At 37.0% G+C, this 21,305-nt stretch overlaps 1 protein-coding gene across 6 annotated transcripts in view; it reads right to left on the bottom strand.

Moving 5' to 3' along the window:
* Nucleotides 1-21,305, bottom strand: part of C2BH2orf88 (chromosome 2B C2orf88 homolog) — a 328,152-nt gene that overhangs the window by 61,914 nt on the left and 244,933 nt on the right. Inside the window, exon 1 of one of the 6 annotated variants that reach the window (XM_003339030.7) lies at nt 1,484-1,572. The exons of the other annotated variants lie outside the window; for them this stretch is intronic. The gene's annotated coding sequence lies outside the window, so the exon portion shown is untranslated. Of the gene's footprint in view, nt 1-1,483; nt 1,573-21,305 lie in introns of those variants that run through there. 6 annotated transcript variants of the gene reach the window in all.

Genomic DNA, 21,305 nt, shown 5'->3' with positions numbered 1-21,305 from the left:
TCTCTAGAAAGTGCCAAACTGCCTTATTTCTGTAATGCCCTCTATCCTTTGCTCCTTTGCCTAAATCCTACTTATCTTTCTATTGTAACTTTAAATGTCACCTCCTAACCAAGCCTTTCTCCTAACCAGCTCACCACCATCTAAATTTTACTTCCAATTAAACACTTGATATACTTTCTTTCATATCAGATTTCGTCATTGTGTTTATGTATTTACTTGTTTAAAGAAGACTTTTTTCCCCCTCATGAAACTACAAGCTTCATGAGAGTAGGAATTATTTGTTTTGTTGAGTACTTTAAAAAGTGCCTAACACATAGTAATCCGCAAAGGCTTGTGAAAAGAATGCATAAATTTAATCCTCATAACAACTTTGCCAAATGATATTCTTATCCTTCTTTTCAGATGTGGAAATTGAGGCTCATAAAGGTTAACATCCCCAAATAAGGGTCTACGTCCAAATCCTATGCTCTTAAGTCCTATATAGTCTCCCAAATGAAGAGGGGCTTCTCGTGAAAATGGCCTGGAAGTGGCATAGGGAACTAAAGATGATAAAAACCTATCTCCTGGCTTTGGCTTATGAGGTATGGACAAAGAACAGGCTCTGTTGGAGGGAACTGAAAATGAAGTAAGCTCCTTGGGGTTTCAATTTTAAAAGATGTGATGGAGTGCCCTGTTAAAAGGTTTAGGGCACAGAGGAAGTGGGTTTGCAGATAAATAGGAATGAGTTAGGAGACTGGACAGCTGTAAGAAAATGAGCAAGGAGAGTGGATGAGACTTCTCAGCAGCCATGGGGATAAAAGGATGAATGCATTGTTGACTGAATGCAAGTGTACACTTAAGTATTTAGTGACTGTGTGAACAAGAAGCTTGGACAGAATTAGAGGAGCTGAACTGCCTAGGAGTATCGGGAAGTACTCAAACAGTATTAGGCTATAGTACTTACTGTATACTCCTTCAATTTTTGTGAGCACTCTTCTCCCTGGAGGGACTTCTACTCCACTAATATGGCCTATCTACTCCTCATCAAGTTCTGGCATAACCTCTAGTTACTCTACCATCTACTGCTTCACTTCTGTTAACTTAGCTCTATCCTGCTGCAAGGGTCAGGGGCAAGAAAATAAATCATGATCAGTAGTGAAAGTAGTAACTACACAAAGAAGGCCAGGAATGAATTTTTCAGAAGATGAGTTAAAAGTTTCTGAAGCATGTTTCATACCACCTCTTACATTCTCAGTAGTAGGTAGAAACCTGGGTGTAATCCTAGACCACTTAAGAATGTGCCAGAGTTTAGGCCTAAAAGGAATGGATGTCAATGGTTTTTCAAAATACGAAAGTACCCAACTTCAGACATATATTCCATTATAGTTAAAAAGCTGTGTATTTTTTACATTCAGAGATGGGTAGAAAGTAAGGGTTTGGTGTGTCAATCACTAAAAAGCAAAATATTTAGTACTGCCTTAAGAGTTGCTAAGAAAAACTGTACCTTACAACTGGAATCCAAATAATCCAAAACAGATATAAAGTATGTAGAAATAGGCTGATAGCTCCTGAATGATGACAACAGCTGGCTCCCAGCCACTCTGCCTAGAAACAGTTGCTAGGCAGCACCACATTTGCTCACAAATGCACTTTTCACCCAATAATCAGTATTATAACACACATGCCACCCTCCGATCAGTTTTTCTGCTCCTGTGTAGTTTAAAGGCAAAAGACTCTGGTAAATATTATTTATGATGGCAAATAGTCTCAGGGACAGTAAACCATGCTAGGCTATTTCCTGGACAAAAAGATGAAGACCTTTGTCATCTAGGTCTAGGAGTGCTTTGGAGAAGCCTGAAAGCTACATATTTCATTTGTTCTTAATTTATTTCAGGCTGAGTATAAATGTTATCCAGGGACCAGGATAATGAAATAATAGAGCTGAAACTTACTGTCTTTCAAGTTCTTTTTTTGGTTCACAAAAAGCCAATACTGCAAACCATTCAATTTAATTCATTTAAAAAATATTTAGGTAGACAGAATTTGAGAATTTGAACTATATAAAGGACACAAAGATATAATCATTCCAGAATTTTAAAGTTTTCCTTTGTTTTATATTTTCTTACTGCTTATCAAAAATTTGAAGTTCAAATTTTTATAGACTCAACCATTTTCTGCACAAAATTGACATTATTAGGATAAAGCAAAGCTCGATTGCCTAGCTTATTGATGATATGGATGACATAATATGACAATTTTAAAAGTTTGATTCTAGTAATGTGATAAAAGGTAAAAGTATGATTGTCCCTGTTCTGAATGAAGTGCATTCTGCTACGTCGACACATTTACTGGATGTACTACCTTCGACACTTCCAAAAGCAATCTTTTCCTCAAAGGAGCTTTTACCATATTCCCATTTTTGCCAAAAGCACATTCCTGGTCCTTCAGACTTAAAATCTTAGAGTCATAATTGCTTCCTGCACTACATATTCTCCAAAATCTAATAACCAAATCTTGGTTCTTATCCTTTTGCTTTCTTTTCTACTAACCCATTCCATCTACTAATGCTTTTCTGTATTTACTTTATTCTATTTGCCAGAAAAGAATATTTCTCTATTTCTCACAGTTAAATGTGGGAGATTGGTCAGAGTGGTGGGAGAAACTATAGGTAAAGAAGCAGGCCTTCTGAAAGGTCAGAAGGCTCTGGCTCTGCATACTTTTGGGGGAGAATAGCTGAAGGCAGCTGTTCTCTGACCCTGAGGCAGAGGGCAAAGAGTAGGTACAAGGAAGTGTAGGGGAATTTATCTCAAACAGGCTTGTTTACTTATGTTGTCCAGAAACCAACCTTTGATCATCTGCGCACATGACTGCACCCTAAAATGGGAAACAATAATGTTAATTACCTGCAGATTGTGTTTGCTCCAGGCTTTTGGCATTTTGTCTATGCTGAATGAAAGCAAGCAGCTCCAGCTTATCAAGACTGCTCACTCTTGGGCTGCTAGTGCCAGGCAGTCCCCTAGCTGCTCTTACACTGCATACCTGTGTCTGAGTACTCCTTTCATCCATTGCTGGGCCAGGGTCTGTGGGACAGACCCGGCAGTTAAAGCTAACATTTTTAAGTTTGGAATTAAGAGGATTCAATCTTAGCTCCTTAGCTGCCTAACAAACTTTCTGATTCTAGCCACTCTATCCCTTCCTCAAAATTCCTGGCACATAGTAGACACCCATATATTTATTTGTTCACATGTAGTAGACACCCATATATTTGCTGGTTCCTTAGAAGGAAGACACCAAATAAATATATCGGTGTCTACTACATGCCAGGAATTTTTGTTTCACCTGGAATGCCCCTAATGCTTTTGTTTCTAATCAGTCTCAAATTTAGTTATCCCATAAAACTGTTCCAAATTCCCACTTCCTCCATGGCACTTTCCTTAGTCCTTCAAACTCATACTAATAATGAGAATGCCCCAACTGGTATCTTTCAAGTAAATTGGCATCTTCATGTGTTCTAGAATGCTAGTCAATCAAGAATCTTAAATCATGAAGAGTTCATGTTTGTATAGTGCTTATTTTGTGCCAAGCACTAATCTACATACTTTACATCTATTACATTTAAATATCACAACTTCTTGAAATAGATACCATTATAATCCCTATTTTTCAAATGAGGAAACTGGAACACAGAGATGCTATATGATCTGCCCAAGGTAACACAGTAAGCCGTAGAGCTGGGACTCAAACTCAGACAACACTGGTTTCAGAACCCATGCTCTAAACCAATAATCCTTATTATGAGTTCCTTCCAGTTTTAAAATTTCTACACATTATTTGGCCAACCCCATCATTTAACTGAAGAGAAACCAAGGAGGAGAGAGATTCAGTGAACTGCTGAAAGTTGCATAAAGCAGAGTTTTTCAAAATTTAGTGTGCATATAAATCACGCAGAGATCCTTAAAAATGCAGATTCTTATTGAATAGGTATAGGATGAAGGCTGAGATTCTACATTTCAAACAAGCTCCCATGATACTGATTTTAAAAACCACGTTCCACACCTTAAGTAGCAAGAACAAAGGGAAATGCTAGCTGAGACTGGAACTCAGTTCTTATTTACTACATCCAGTGCATCTGGCCTAGTAGGCAGGAGGGAGAAAATGTGACTGAGAAGTTACTGGGAAAAAATCTACCTCATTTTCAATCACCCTAAAATTATTCATGCCGAAATAGATAACAAATTCACCTTTTAGTAATCCAAATACTAACATAAAAAAGTTGTTTAAAATGTTTTTGATTATTAAAGTGGTGACAAATGAATAGTAAATATGATGCCTTCAGTGAAGACCCTGTTAAAATTTTAAATCCTGAAAGTTCCTGAAATTTAAATGATCCCATAGCTTTGAAGAGTTATAATATCAATTATTCTACTTATAGGAATATATAATAAATACTCCAAATAAAGAAAAATATTTATGCACACTGATACTTATCACTGTTCATAGTCATTTATAAACAACTGTAAGCAACTTCAGTATTTAACAATATAGAATAGTAATACAGTAAGATGCACCCTTGGGAAAATGCAGATTAAGAAAATAGATCTAATTTAACTTAACAGAAGGATAAATTAAAACACACACATTTAAAGTTAACTTCCCTGCAGAGACTTAAATAACCATTGGAGATCTGGGAATAGGAAATAAGCTTCTTATTTTTAAATTCATCCTATTTCACTATGCCATTTAAAATTTAAGAATTTTCTAAAAATATTAAAGGTTTTATTACTGGCTTCTCTGTAAATAATTATAAGATGTAATGGTTATAATAACCTTATGACATTAAGTATTAAACTAAAAGGTACCCATGTTATAAATATATTTTTTAACCATTCAACATCTTTGGTAATAAATACATTTTTAAGAGCATTTAATAAAATACCAATAATTGATAAACTGAAACCAACCAGTTCTATGTTAATCCTTTCTCAATTTGTATAGTTTATTTTAAAGCTATATCCCACAAAGCATCATTTAATGAAACTATTGCATCCCTGGTCCCAGGAGTAACATCAATTTCTAGCAGGGTTCACCTTTAACAGTAGTATTTTATATTTTCAATGAACGAGAGCCCATATAAGTTCAAACACCTTTCCTATTTACCATGTCTTCTAATTCTGTTTTTAGCTCATGGGTTTCATTTGTACACTCTCACTAATCAGTCCTAATGCTACAACTATTTTTTAAAAATTCACACAAAATATATATATTTATGGTATACAACATAATGTTTTGAAGTATGTATACATTGTGGAATGGCTAAAGTAAGCTAATTAACATATGTATTACCTCATGTATTTGTGATGAAAACACTTAAAATCTACTCTCTAAGCAAATTTCAAGTGTATAATACATTTTATTAAATACAATCAGCACAATGTACAAGAAATCTCTTGAATTTATTTTTCATAACTGAAATTTTGTATCCTTGACCAACATTTCCTCAATACCCACTTTCTACAACCCCAGACCCAGTCAGTCACCATTCTGCTCTCTGCTTCTATGAGTTCAACTCTCCTAGAGTCCACATTTAAGTGAGATCATGTAGTTTTTGTGTTTCTGTGCCTGGCTTATTTCACTTAACATAATATCTTCAAGGTTTATCCATGTGATTGCAAATGGCAAGACTCCTTTTTTTAAGGCTGAATAGCATCCGTTCATCTGTTGATGAACACTTAGGTTGAATCCATATCTTGGTTATTGTGAACAGTGCTCAATGAACATAGGGGTGCAGATATCCCACCAACATACTTTCCTTTGCTGGATCATATGGTAGATCTATTTTTTGAGGAACCTTCATACTGCTTTTCACACTAACTTACATTCCCAGCAACAGTATATAACAGTTCCTTTACTTTCCACACTTATTCATCTTTTTGATAATAGCCATCCTAATAGGTGTCAGGTGATATCTTATTAGAGTTTTAATTTGAATTTCCCTGATGATTAATGATGTTGAGCATGTTTTTTTCATATACCTGTTTGGTCATTTATATGTGTTTTTTTGAGAAATATCTATTCAGGTTCTTTTGCACTTTTTTTTTTTTTTTAGGCAGAGTCTCGCTCTGTCTCCCAGGCTGGAGTGCAGTGGCGTGATCTCGGCCCACTGCAAGCTCCGCCTCCTGGGTTCACGCTATTCTCCTGCCTCAGCATCCCGAGTAGCTGGCACTACAGGCGCCCGCCACCACGCCCGGCTAATTTTTTTTGTATTTTTAGTAGAGACGGGGTTTCACTGTGTTAGCCAGGATGGTCTCTATCTCCTGACCTCATGATCCGCCCACCTTGGCCTCCCAAAGTGCTGGGATTACAGGCCTTTTGCACATTTTTAAATTGGCTTATTTGCTTTCTTGCTACTGAATTGTTTGAGTTGCTTATATATTTTAGATATTGACCCCTTATCAGATGCATGGTTTGCAAATATCTTCACCCATTCTGTAAGTTGTCTTTTCACTCTGTTGATTATTTCCTTTATGTGCAGAGCTTTTTAGTTTGATGTAATCTCATTTGTTTATTTTTGCTTTTGTTGCCTGTGCTTTTGGAGTCATCTCCAAAAAAAACATCCCCCAAAGCAATGTCATAGAGCTTTCCCCCTGTGTTTTTTCCTAGTAGTTTTACAGTTTCAGGTCTTATGTTTAAGTGTGTTTCATCTATTTTGAGTTGATTTTTTATATGGTGTGATATAAGGGTCTGATTTCATTCTTCTGCATGTGGATATTCAGTTTTCCCTACACTATTTATTGAAGAGATTGTTCTTTCTCCCATTGTATGTGCTTGACATCTTTGCCAAAAATAAATTAACTGTAAAAGCGTGGATTTATTTCTGGGCTCTCTATTCTGTGTGTCTGTTTTTAATGTCAGTACCATGCTGTTTTGATTACTGTAGCCTTGCCTTATATTTTGAAATCAGACAGTGTGATGCCTCCAGCTTTGTTCTTTTTGCTCAAGATTGTATTCGCTATTCAGGGTCTCTTGTGGTTCCATACAAATTTTAGTATTATTTTTTCTATTTCTGTGAAAATTGTCATTGGAATTTTGATAGGGATTATGTTGAACCTGTAGATCACTTTGTAATATGGACATTTAACAATATTAGTTCTCCTAATCCATGAACACAAGATATCTTTCTGTGTCTTCAATTTATTTCATAAATGTTTTATAGCTTTCGGTGTACAGATCTTTCACCTCTTTGGTTAAATTTCTTCCTATTTTTTTTGGTAGCTATTTTAAATTGGTTTTCTGGATTTTTTTCAGATAGCTCGTTGTTAGTATAAAGAAATGCTATAATTATCTATATGTTGATTCTGTATCCTGCAAAATAACTTATTTTTTAGTGCAAATTTTTTTTTGGTGGAGTCTTTAAGGTTTTCTATATATGAGACTGTTGCGATATAGAAAAACCTGAGTGTTTTTCCTACCTCTACTTTCACAGTCACTCAACACCTCTGACATCAGATGTGTGGATATTTTTTTCCTCTACATACCAAGCAATTTTCTGGCAGATTCTGTGGCAGACACCAGCTCTAATTCAGTTTAATTCTGATACTATCCCACAGGAGATAGTATCAGATCCCACAGGTTTGATCCTACAAGACTGCCCAATTTCAGATGCCGACTGCAAACCCCAGGCTGTGGCCTGATCAGCTGGCTATAAATTGGACTTCCAATGACCCCCACCTTGAATTCTATTAATTTGCTGGAGCAGCTCACAGAACTTGGGGAAACACTTTATTTACCTCTACTCATTTATTATAAAGAAAGGATACAAAGAGCCAGATGGAAGAGATGCATAAGGGAAGGTATGTGGAAAGGCACATGGAGCTCCCATACCCTCTCAAGCCACTTCACCCTCCAGGAACCTCCACTATCCATTCTGCTGTCCAGAAGCAACTCCCCAAACCCCATAGTTCAGGGATTTTTATGAAGGTTTCATCATGTAGGTATAATCAATTATTAACTCCATTTCCAACCTCTCTTCCCTTTCCTGAGAATGGGGAATAGAAGAGTGAAAGCTCCAACCTTATAACTATGGCTTAGTCTTTCTGGTGATCATTCCCCATCTAGGAGCCCACTAAGAGTTGCCCCATTAGAACAAAAGATGCTTCTATCACCCTGGAAACTACAAGGGATATTTAGGATCGCTGTGTCAGGAACCAGGGTCAAAGACCAAATATTAGAACAAAAGATTCTCCTAGCATCCCTATCACTCAGGAAATTACAAGGATTTCAGGAGCCCTGTTACAGGGAATGGGGGCAGAGACCAATACATATATTTCTTATAATTTCACAGCCTTCACTCTGGTCTCTGGCCATGGACCCCTTACAGCAAAATGATCATATCTATCTGAGCATTTACATTTAGTGTCACATTTATACAACAAATATAGCAAATACCTAACATTTAGAGAAGCCAGTGTAGGGTAGGGATAGATTTAAAGAAACAATGAGTTTTCCCTAAAAATCCATTTTATACATTTTCATATTCTGGCACTAATTTGCTTATTCTCTTTCTCTGTTGATCTACTGCTGTTTGTACCTTATGATAAACTTGTGCAGAACTATTTAGCATAGGAATAAACTGATAGCTAGCGAGATCCAGGTCCTTCTCAAGCCAGTCATTTTCTATAGATATTACATCCTCAGGAGGCTTTATTTTAATCTCTCTGTACATTTGATCATCAATACAGTATTATCCTAAAACATTTACATGAGGTAGTTGAATCTTACCAACAATGCCTATATTCCACCATACTGCAGGGGCAGCAGAAGAAAACTAGCAGGATTTAGCTTTTTAAAATTTTTTTGCATTGCAACTACTGTATGTATCTACTAAATTAGAAACTTGTATCTAACTAAAATGATATGTTTGAATATGGCTGGCCTGATGAATGAAAAGACTAGGATTTGATGTTCTCTGTCTCCAATGTGTCTTCCTCCTTATTTGTTCCCAACATCTAACTTTCAGTTGCAGTATTAGAAAATTTCCAGGTCAAGGCCTTTTCCCCAGTTAAAATTCAAATGCCTTAGAGACACAAAGACCTAGTCATCAATTCTTATACTCCTTCTTTGAGAAACTGAGAAGGAATTTCAGTAGATGGGTGAGAAAAATATCTGGAATGAATGATAGAGTACTAGTTATAAAATAGTTTATAAAATCTCTCTGTGTGATCTGTGATAGGGTCACTTAGCCTCCCCTGGTTTCAGTTTGTTCATCTCTAATATGAAAAATTGGACTAGAAGTCTATTCCTGTTGTAACATACTACATCTTCAGGCCCCAAATCCAGCCCAGTTTACAAGAATGAATAAACATAGTAAAATAGAAGAGGGCCTCTGTAAACCAAGTAGCCACAAGATAGAAAAATATCCTGGGCTGGATTGGAAGGGATCTCTTAAAAGGAGGAGAGGCACTCAGAGGAAGAAGGACAGAGAAGGCCTGTCTCATCAGGTCCACAGTTGTACCTACAGCCAGTTCTCTTTAGAGATAGGTCTATCTTTGTGAGATTATTCATGTAGGTATTCTGAAGGTCCTGCTAGCTGTAGGATCTTCTGATCATGGTGACTTACACAAGACTCACATCTCTCTACCTCTCCACTTGTCTGGTTTGGTTACTTGCTAATATTATTGCCTCTGTTTTCTTCTCTAACAGATGCTGCACCCCACCAAGAACAACATTAGACTATACTATGCCCACATTAATTACTTTCCCCCTCATCACCTTAGAAAATACTTTCATTTTTCAGTATTGTGTGGACACCTGTGAGCTGGTTGTTTTGAAAAAGGAAAAACCCAACCAATTAAAATGGACTGCTCTATTAAAGAACATAACATAATCAGGGCACATGGCAAGTATTGATTTGTTTTTTAAAAATAAGTATGTTGAGGGATGGGAGTGATTCTGACTATCAAATATTTTACAAAGATATTCACAAAATCATTTATATTTTGTCTGTGAATAAATTTTAATTACACAAATAATTTATGGGTCCAATTTTTTAATTGAAATCTTCCAGCATAACTTTTCATGGTTGCAACCACACTTTTATAGAAAAAGTTTAGAGATAATCCAGACATCCATAAATAAGGAATTAATTAAATTATGAGGCATCAGTAAATGGAGTACTCTACAGCTATTAAAAAATGAGGCAGATATACATGTACTGATTTGTACAGAAGCCAAATATATGCCAGTTGATGTACATGTGCTGAATTCTAAGAAACTGAAATATATGCCAGTTGTAGAATGTTATGTACAACCTAATTTCAATTGTGGTAAACACAGGTATACATATATATGCTTACGTCATATCATTAAAAAATATTCCAGGTTCATAAACAGAGCTACCATATGTAGGTGTTTTCTGATGTGCAAGGAGACATCATTCATAGTCTTCTATGATAATCAATTGACTGGCATCCCCTTAAGGGGGATGTGCAACATGGAAATCCTATAAGGATACATAGCTCTTAAGTTTAGGTTTTTATACTATTAGAGACTTTTCTTCTTTATACATTTCTACATTGAGGGTTTTGTTGTTTGTTTTGTTTTGTATAATATGTATTACATCAATTTTATGAACATATACACATGCAAAGAAGCATGTAAACAAACCAAAAATCTATGATGGCAATTCTGGGTAGGAGGAAAAGCAATACATTTATTAAGCATTCATTGAAGACGTACATCATAAACATGTATTATTTGTGTGTTTAAGATATCCTGATTTAAATGGGCTGCCCTGGGGCATATGACTAATCTTTGGCAGAACCAGCACTGGACTCCAGTACCATTGCACTCCCTCTCCTTCTCCGTTACAGTTCCTGTAGCACTTGCCCTGTGTCAAGACCATAGATTAGCTGAGTAGAGGTTGGCTGCCTTTTGTGCCTTGTGGATAGATTTCTGATTAATCCATCTTTAGCTCTAAACACTCTTGGTTATTACCATGTCCAGATTCCCTGTAAAAACACCCTCTGTATATTCCAAGCATTTTTAGGTTCTTTAGATGGATTGGTTTCTTTTGTGACCTCTCATTGGATTTTTACCAGTTTGATAGGGCGTGTGGACCCAATAAATAATATTCTCTAAAACCCCAATGAAAACTGCTATTTCACTTCCTTAAAGAGACATTAGCTCCATTAGAAGAAAAAGACACAATGCTATTTCATACTAAGAATCAGTTTCTTTCCTTATAATATATAGTTGTATTTCCACATTGAGTGCCACCCTCACATTTTTCCCCTCTGAGTGCCACCCCTACTGTTATTTCCTTATTACTTTATTAAATTGACTCACTTTATTTTGTATAAACTTATTTAAATTTTATATCTGTGAATTCTCAGGTTGATGGGTTTCATTATATTGTTTTATTATATATAGAGACTGTAAAAGTAAAACCTCCTTGAACCACATAAAACCATCTCAGGTACCATCAGCACTGTATGTACCATGCTTTGGGAAACATTGTTTAAGGCCATCTGGGACTGTTGGTGGAATGGCCAGAGAAGGGAGAAATAAAAAAGATAAGAAACAAAAATGATGTTGATATGTTTATAAAAATATAACTCAATTTAAAAAATAACTTCAATGGTAGTAAACATTGCCTTCTTGGTATGGTTTGACTCAGATTTAGATTAACACATTATTCATGTTCTAATATAATACTTGAATATAATTTCCTCCTACAGATCTTTAGTGGCTAATAAACTTTATGGTGTTTTTTCACATATATTTTTATTTTGTAATAGTATAAAAGCTACATTTAGACAGCTTTAGTATTTGCCATGTGTCTCAAATATGCACAAGTACTCAGCTTGTCCAAGATATATTATCCATAAATCCATTATTCACTTCTCAATATCCCATTTACTTATTGCCCTTGGTGGTCATTTGGGGATATGCAGTTGGAGGAGGAAAAACTGTGTTGGTGGAAATGGGCTTCCCAAGATCCTAGAAAGCTAGAGTCAGGACACCATTCACCGATATATGAGCATTCATTCTGCTTTTTCCTCTGAATAAGCTTTCTGCCAAGTTTGGCTTGAGAACCAGAGTTCCAGATGTCTTATTTTTTTTTTCCAGTAAGGGCACATATTGCTTAAGTTCTTTCCAAATAGTAATTTACATCCCTGGTATACAAAAGTATAAGACAAAATTAAGCTTTCCAGATCTGGAAAGACTTACTTTGTGCAGGTATATATCCCTTAACAGTGCTATACCTTGTTTACAGCTCTACATCCCTCTTTGGGTGCTCTGGTGGCCAAAGGAAGCTGTACTGAAATATGCTGAAGATGTGGCCAGCTGGCTTCCACTAAGCTTGTCTGTCCTTAGCCAAGTACATCAGAAACTTGAGGAGAGTGTGTGTGTACATCTTCTTTCCCAACATCTATAGTCTATTTAAACTTACAAAGTTGAGAGAGAGAACTTGACAAGTCTTTTGATGTCTTTTATTTATGCCTATCATTTAAGTAAAAACCATCTTCACTTTGTTTTTTTTTTTTACTTTTTCCTGTCACTCTTGCCCCTCCCCAAATCTGTAATTTTGTGGGTCAAAATCTATTTGCTTTATGTTTTCTTACCTAAAGTCCTAATAATGTGCTCTTAAACAATTATGTATTCAAGAGTCATTGCAGATAAGTAAATTAATCACCAACTGAAGATTTTATTTTTATAGAACATAAAATAAAACAGCATTTCTTACATTTCTTTTATGTGTATTTAGAATGTGAGGTAAAGCTCTTTAAGACCTGAAAAATAAACTCTGTAGGTTTATCTCATATGAGAATCATGGCACATGGCACTACTCAAGGATTAAGCTTTTTTTCTTCTCAAGGATATTGTAAAGGATACTTTCAGATAACTATGCTATCTTATACATATTTACACAACACAATTTTCTGTTAAGAAAATTGTACCTATATAGTGATAATTTCTAGCACAAAATATACACTTTTTTTTTTTTTTTTTGAGATGGAATCTTGCTCTGTTGCCAGGCTGGACTGCAGTGGCTCAATCTCAGCTCACTGCAACCTCCACCTCCAGGATTCAAGCAATTCCCCTGCCTCAGCCTCCTGAGTAGCTGGGACTACAGGCGTGCTCCACCACGCCCGGCTAATTTTTTGTATTTTAGTAGAGACAGGATTTCATCATGTTGGCCAGGATGGTCTCAATCTTCTGACCTCATGATCTGCCCACCTCGGCCTCCCAAAGTGCTGGGATTACAGGTGTGAGCCACTGTGCCCAGCCTATACTCTCATTTTTAATACATTACTTCTGTGATAATTAATAAATCTGAATTATTAAAAACATTATTGTTTTTAAAAAGGTTTTAAGGGTCATTAAAAATATCTCATGCCATGCATTTTTATAGCTTTATATAAGTAATACCTTGAAAATCTATACCTCTGGGAATTGCCGTGCTGTTTTATTAATTTGCCTCTTCCTTCCAAAACCTAATTAAGTACGGTGGGGAAGCATTTATTTTGTTCCCCTCAGTATTACATTCATGACTCTATAGAAAGGCATTTTGCTCCATTAACTTTTATTTCACTAGAAACTGCCTTTAGAGTGCCATGTTATCCATCATGATCTTTATGTGACAGATTTCCCAACAAAGATCCCAGACTGTTTTTCATAAATGGAATTGTAGGAAAAGAGAAAGCACTTCAGACAATTCACTATTCCAGCATTGATTTTTGCATTGATTACAGAGTGGCTGGTTTCTTGGTTTGCCTCATTTAGATCAAATCCAAAATCAAGTGAAAAAAATCTATACTTCGTAGAAAGCTGTTCTAAAGACCAATGGAGATCCAAAACAGTTTCATTGGATTATATCACTGGATATGATCTCTGAATTACATACAGGGCATCTGTATCAGCGTTCTCCACTGAGACAGAACCAATAGGACATAGACACAGTCATGCACCATATAACTATGTTTCAGTCAACAACGAACTGTATATACGAGGGTCCCATATGATTATCTGCAGCTGAAACATTCCTATCACCTAGGGATATCATTGCAGCCATGCTAATGTCATAGTACAATGCACAACTCACATGTTTGTGGTGGTGCTGGTGTAAACAAACTTACTGCACTGACTTTTTATCATTACTTTAGAGTGTACTCCTTATACTTCCAAAAAAAAAGACGTTAATTGTAAAACAGCCTCCAGAAGGTCCTTCAGGAGGTATTCCAGAAGCAGGCATGTTGTCAGAGGAGATGACAGCTCCATGTGTGTTACTGCCCCTCAAAAACTTCCAGGAGGACAAGATGTGGAGGTGGAAACAATGATATTGATGATTCTGACCCTGTGTAGGCCTAGGCTAATGTGTGTGTTTTTGTCTTCGATTTTAACAAAAAAGTTTAAAAGTAAAAAATAAAAAATGTAAAAAATAGAAAAAAGTTTATAGAGTAAGGGCATAAAGAAAAAATATTTTTGTACAGATGTATAATGTGTTTATGTTTTAAGCTAAGAATTATTACAAAAGGGTAGAAAAATCTTTAAAAATTAAAACGTTTTTATAAAGTAAGAAAGTTACAGTAAGCTAAAAGACAGGGTCTCTGTCACCCAGGCTAGAGTGCAGTGGTTTGATCATAGCTTACTGCAGCCTCGAACTGTTGGGCTCAAGTGATCCTCCCATCTCAGACTTCTGAGTAGCTGGGGCTACAGGTGTGCATGACCATGCCTGGCTAATTTCCTTATTTTTTGTAGAGATAGGGTTTTACTATGTTGCCCAGGCTGGTCTTGCGCTCCTGCCATTTTAAAATCTTTTATGCTGTAGTTTTACAGTACCTTTTGTATATTTAGATATACACATATTTACCACTGCATTACAGTTGCCTATAGCATTCAGTACAGTAACATGCTGTACAGGTTTGTAGACTAGAAGTTATAGGCTATACCATATAGCCTAGGTGTGCAGTAGGCTACACCATCTAGGTTTGTGTAAGTATACTCTCATGTTTGCAAAGCAATGAAATTGCCTAACAATGCATTTCTCAGAACATACATCTGTTGTTAGATGACACATGACTGCATAGATATGAGAGGGGACTTATCAGGGGAATTGGCTCACACTATTATGGTGGTTGAGAAGTCCCATGACAGGCCATCTGCAATCTGGAGACCCTGAGATGCCAGTAGCATGGCTCATAGTCTGAAAGCCTCAGAACCAGGGCAGCCGATCATATAACTCTCAGTATGAGGCAGAAGACCTAAGAATCAGGGAGGCTGCTGGTGTAAATCCTTGAGTCCAAAGGACTTGAGTCCAGAAATCCCTGGAGTTCTGTTGTCCAAGGTAGGAGATTAGTGTATCCCAGCTCCAGGAGATAGATCAATACATCCATCATTTCTGTTTTTGTTCTCATGAGGTCCCCAGCTGATTGGATGGTGGCCACTCACATTGAGGGTGGATCTTCTCCACCTACATGCGCTCAGACTCACATGCTAATCTCCTCTGGAAACACCCTCTTAGACACAACCAAAAATAATGCTTTACCAGGTTTCTAGATTTTTCTTAATCCAGGTTAGTTGGCTCCTAAAATTAGCCATCACAGCATCATTTCACTGACAGGGGTGGGCTTTCTGTAGTCAATTTACTGTGGTGAGTCTTGCAATCCTGAGCTATCAGAGAAGCTATGGATTCACATCTTCAAAACTTAGAAGCATATACATTTGAGATAATTTGACATTTTCTGAAAATGCACTTAAATTAAATGTGGAAGACCTGAAGTGGAGAAAGAATTTAAAAGCTAATAATATTATCTTTTGATAATCCTTATGAAAGCACAGGACTGATTTTACAGCACACAGAATAACCAACCTTCACACCCAAATATCAAGCTTTGCCAGGGAAAAAGATTTGGAAGGGGTAAACAAACAAATCACAGGTAGTTTTGCAGGTAAAATAAAACTATATAAAAGAAAGTTAATATAAGCTAACTAAAAATCAGAGTGCTAAGAGCAAGGATGATTTGACAATAAAAATCAAGAAACACTGAACAAATTCTTAAATATATGCTTAAAAAGGATTGATGAGAAAATGAGAAAAATTAAGATACAAGTAGATTTAAAAACTCAGAATAAGTTATATAACAATTAAAATATTCAAGTTCTTATGCTATATTTCTTGAATATTCTATATTTAGTGTGTGTTGGGGGGGCTCGTGCCAGTAATCCCAGTGCTTTGGGAGGCTGGGGCAGGAGGATCACTTGAGGCCAGGAGTTTAAGACCAGCTTGGGCAACATAGCGAGATCTTGTCTCTACAAAAAAATTTTTTTAATTAGCCAGGCATGGTGGTATATGCCTATAGTCCCAGCTACTCAGGAGGCCAAAGTAGGAAGATAGCATGAGCCCAAGTGTTCAAGGTTGCAGTGAGCTATGATCATGCCACTGCACTCCAGCCTGGGTGACAGAGCAAGTCCTTGTCTCTAACAAAAAACAAAAAAAGAGAGAGAGAGAGGCGATCATCATTAAAAGAACAAAGTCGGAGCATTACCATGTCAATAATATTTTCCATATTAATACAATGCAATGTGAAACTGTAATAAATATAGTTTCTAATAAGCGTTTGTAAGGAATAAAGGCTACATTACACAGTAAAAAGCCAAGCACTATTGTGGAGTCAAAGAATGAGAATGACATTTAGAATCATCTTGGAATCCTCTCACATGAAAAACTTACAGGAATTAAAGAAGAGTATGATCTGAATTGCCTTAATTACAAAAATAAAAGGAAACAGAAGTCTGCCCTAAAGTGAAACTGATTAAACAAATAAACTAAGTTAGTGCAACCAGTGTGAGAGGATAAACTACAGTGGTTTTGACAAGGTCTTCATCTTTAAAGAGACAAAGAAACTGACATAAGTGAGCAGAAGCTTCAGATAAAGTAGAAAATACATAAAATTAACAGCCTCAAGGATCTGGTAACAGCCATCTTTCCCCATTTTTAGCCCTGCTCCACCATGATTTCAGATCAGTCTTCACAAGGGCACAATGGACTTCTGCCTGTTCATTCTCATCTTGAATTCAAATGCCCCTTTTATCAATGGCCTAGAATGAATGCAGTCACTGTTTTTCAGTCACAAACTCACCACTAGGTTGCAGTCTTAGCTCAACTGCTTCTTTTAAAATATCTATCGACAAGTACTTTGCCATTTTATTGGTTAAATGATTTTTACTTCTCCCTTAAGACAAAAGCTGATACAAGCCATACTCAGTTTATCAATCAGTTCAGTAACCTGCCTAGATTCCATTAACAGATACATTGTTTTTCAAGAGCATTAAAACTCACAAATTCCCCCTCAAAGAAGTTCTCATTCATCAGCAAAACACATCATCACTTAGTTAAAACAAACAAAAAAACAAAAAAACACAAAAACAAAAAATCCCATGGGTATTTTAAGCCTCTAGTTTCAATATAGGACCAACCTCTAAGTAATAAGTACATACTTACTGCTCTGTTTCCATTGCTTTTCTTGGGTCTTAAAATTCCCACATAAGAATCAGTCTTGCTGAACTGATTCCTTTGAAAAGTCTACCTGTCTATAATCATTATGGTACTTCCATTAGTAGTTTCCCAAATGAGCTTCATGTAATATTAATTCCTTAATCCCCAAAAGCATATTTTAAAGGAACTTGGCACTTTTTATTTTTAAAGGGAAAACCCAGAGATAGATGAAAATAAAATAAGGAAATGAAACAATATCATATTTATAATTCATTTGAATACTTTTCTAATGGAAGTGCCCATAAATGTGGTGTTTCCAGTCTGTGAATGACTCATAAGTTTTGTGAATATTTTGGAGGGGGTAGATAGCTATCAAGAATTGTTCTGAAGAAAATAATAGACCAGGCCTGGTGACTCACACTTGTAATCCCAGCACTTTGGGAGGCCAAGGCAGGAGGATCACTTGAGCCCAGGTGTTTATGACCAGCCTGGGCAACATAGAGAGACCCTGTCCTTACAAAAAATTAAAAAATTAGCCGGGTGTGGTGGCACATGCCTATGGTCCCAGCTACTTGGGAGGTTGGGGTGGGAGGATCACTTGAGCCTAAGAAGTCAGGGCTGCAGTGAGCCATGATACGCCACTGCACTCCAGCCTGGGTGACATTGCAAAACCCTGTCAAGAAAAAAAAAAAAAAAAGAAAAGACTTAGATTTTTAGTTTGGAATACACTTTAAAAAAAAATTTCCAACATTAATAATCTATCAAATTTTAATTTTAAAATAGTTCATACATAATCACACGAACTCCCCCAAATTCCTAAAAGAATAAGCAGCTGCTAATAGTCACATAAAATAGAGAACACTCATTAAGAACCTACTATATGTCAGATCTCATAGTTGGTGTTGACATGCACCACTTCTTTTAATCTGCCCAACAATCCTGTAAGGTAAATTCCTTTATCATCCAAGCAATCTCTGCCTTGCATGGAAGTGTGGGACTTTAAAAATGACTGTGCTACCTGAAACTGTGCCAAGAGAGCTTAATAATCAAAGGCAAAAATTACAGTTGTTCTACAACTTCAAAAAATTCTGTCAAAACTTTAAAATTTTTCCTACTGCTGATTATAAATATATAGGGAAATTAAAAATTTATAAAACAAATAAGTTAGCATACTGCAACTTAAAGCATCAAAAACATAGAGAATTAAAGTGAGTTATTTCTTCAAAAATAATCGAGAGTAGTTTGAGTGGTTCCAGCCTTGTTTCTCCTGTCATGTAACACAATATAGAGCCTGTGTCTTTTCTATGCCTTGGCAAATTGTTATACTCCTTTCTAAGTTTGTATCAGCATTAATTTTATCCTTTATGCTTTCAGTGTCATCAAATATCTCTAAGACTGCCTTTAATGTGAAGTTTTCTTGCCAGCATCACTTCCTCTGAGACAGGCCCCCCCAGCTTTTTTGGCACCAGGGACTGGTTTCGCGGAAGACAATTTTTCCATGAAAAATTGGGGCAGTGGGGTGGTTAGTTTCGGGATGAAACTCTTACACCTCAGATGATCAGGAGATTCTCATAAGGTGCGCGAAACCTAGGTCCCTCCCATAAGCAGTTCACAATAGGGTTTGCCCTCGTATGAGAATCTAATGCTGCAGCTGATCTGACAGGAAGTAGAGCTCAGGCTGTAAACAAACTTGCCCGCTGCTCACCTCCTCTTGTGTGGCCTGGTTCCTAACAGGCCACGGACTGGTACCGTCCGCGGCCCTCGGGTTGGGGACCCCTGCTTTGAGACAGCGTCATCTTTTCCATTACAACTACTTTACTCATTTGTGTTGATAAGTCTGCCTTTACAAAGTTCCTCTGGTTATATATCCAGGGTCTTTCACATGGCAACAATGTCAACATTCCCTCAGTCTACTATTTCTCCTATAACTCCATTTATGTTCGATTTGAATTTCATTTCCAGCATTACCACTTTTCATTTCTTTGCTGCACTTCATCTTTTTGGCCAATTTTTTCTTTCAAATATCTGGTTTTTTTCAGAATGTCACATGGGATTGTTACTGGGAGCCAAGGAGTTAACACTAACTGTGGTAGGAGTTAATAAGAAATTATTTTAGGCAGATAGAGAGGAAAAAAGGGTTCTTGGAAGGTTTTTTCGCAGCTCTTGTCTAGCATGAAAACCCTGGCTCTTACACCCTAGCTGGCAACCTTTAATATGCAAATGCAAGCCGTTAGAAACTGGGTCCACCCAACATGGCGATTCTCACGGTTGTCCTCTTGCCCTTGCCCCCACATATGCCTGGCAGCATGGCCACCCCCATGTATCCCCACGTGTGCAGAACTCATGGTGCCCTGCATTTGCGTGTTAAAAGACTAAGGTGGGAGGGCCAGTTTTTTCTGGGGGCTACGTGAATGACATGCCTAGTCAAACCAATTCCCTGAGCCCTATGCAAATCAGACACCGCCTCCTCCAGCCATCGCCTATAACTGGCTGATACTACCTAAGCGCGGGGTTCCCTCTTTCAGCTTTGGAGCCCGCCTCGCTCTATCTCTGTATAGGGGAGCCTCTTCTTTCTGCCTTCTCTTTTCTTTCTTGCCTATTAAACTTTCTGCTCCTTAAAACCACTCCATGTGTGTCCGTGTCATTTTATCTAAACCGGCATGAAGACCAAGAACCCTGGTGTTCTCTTTGAAGCAATCGTGAATGGGAGTTCACTCATGATTTGGCTCTCTGTTTGTCTGTTATTGCTGTATAAGAATACTTGTGATTTTTGCACATTGATTTTGTATCCTGAGACTTTGCTGAAGTTGCCTATCAGCTTAAGGAGATTTCCGGCTGAGACAATGGAGTTTTCTAGATATACAATCATGTCATCTGCAAACAGGGACAATTTGACTTCCTCTTTTCCTAATTGAATATCCTTTATTTCTTTCTCCTGCCTGATTGCCCTGGCCAGAACTTCCAACACTATGTTGAATAGGAGTGGTGAGAGAGGGCATCCCTGTCTTGTGCCTGTTTTCAAAGGGAATGCTTCCAGTTTTTGCCCATTCAGTATGATATTGGCTGTGGGTTTGTCATAAATAGCTCTGATTATTTTTAGATAAGTCCCATCAATACCTAATTTATTGAGAGTTTTTAGCATGAAGGGCTGTTGAATTTTGTCACAGGCCTTTTCTGCATCTATTGAGATAATCATGTGGTTTTTGTCTTTGGTTCTGCTCATATGCTGGATTACGTTTATTGATTTGCATATGTTGAACCAGCCTTGCATCCCAGGGATGAAGCCCACTTGACCATGGTGGATAAGCTTTTTGATGTGCTACTGGATTTGGTTTGCCAGTATTTTATTGAGGATTTTCACATCGATGTTGATCAGGGATATTGGTCTAGAATTCTCTTTTTTTGTTGTGTCTCTGCCAGGCTTTGCTATCAGGATGATGCTGGCCTCATTAAATGAGTTAGGGAGGATTCCCTCTTTTTCTATTGATTGGAATAGTTTCAGAAGGAATGGTACCAGCTCCTCCTTGTACCTCTGGTAGAATTCGGCTGTGAATCTGTCTGGTCCTGGACTTTTTTTTGGTTGGTAAGCTATTAATTATTGCCTCAATTTCAGAGCCTGTTATTGGTCTAGTAAGAGATTCAGCTTTTTCTTGGTTTAGTCTTGGGAGGGTGTATGTGTCCAGGAATTTATCCATTTCATCTAGATTTTCTAGTTTATTTGTGTAGAGGTGTTTACAGTACTCTCTGATGGTAGTTTGTATTTCTGTGGGATCGGTGGTGATATCCCCTTTATCATTTTTTATTGCATCTATTTGATTCTTTTTTCTTC

Source organism: Pan troglodytes, chromosome 13 (genome assembly GCF_028858775.2).
Source record: "Pan troglodytes isolate AG18354 chromosome 13, NHGRI_mPanTro3-v2.0_pri, whole genome shotgun sequence".
Classification (NCBI taxonomy): Eukaryota; Metazoa; Chordata; class Mammalia; order Primates; family Hominidae; genus Pan; species Pan troglodytes.
Note: the sequence above shows the minus strand (reverse complement) of the source record. Positions and strands in the feature narration are given on the sequence as shown.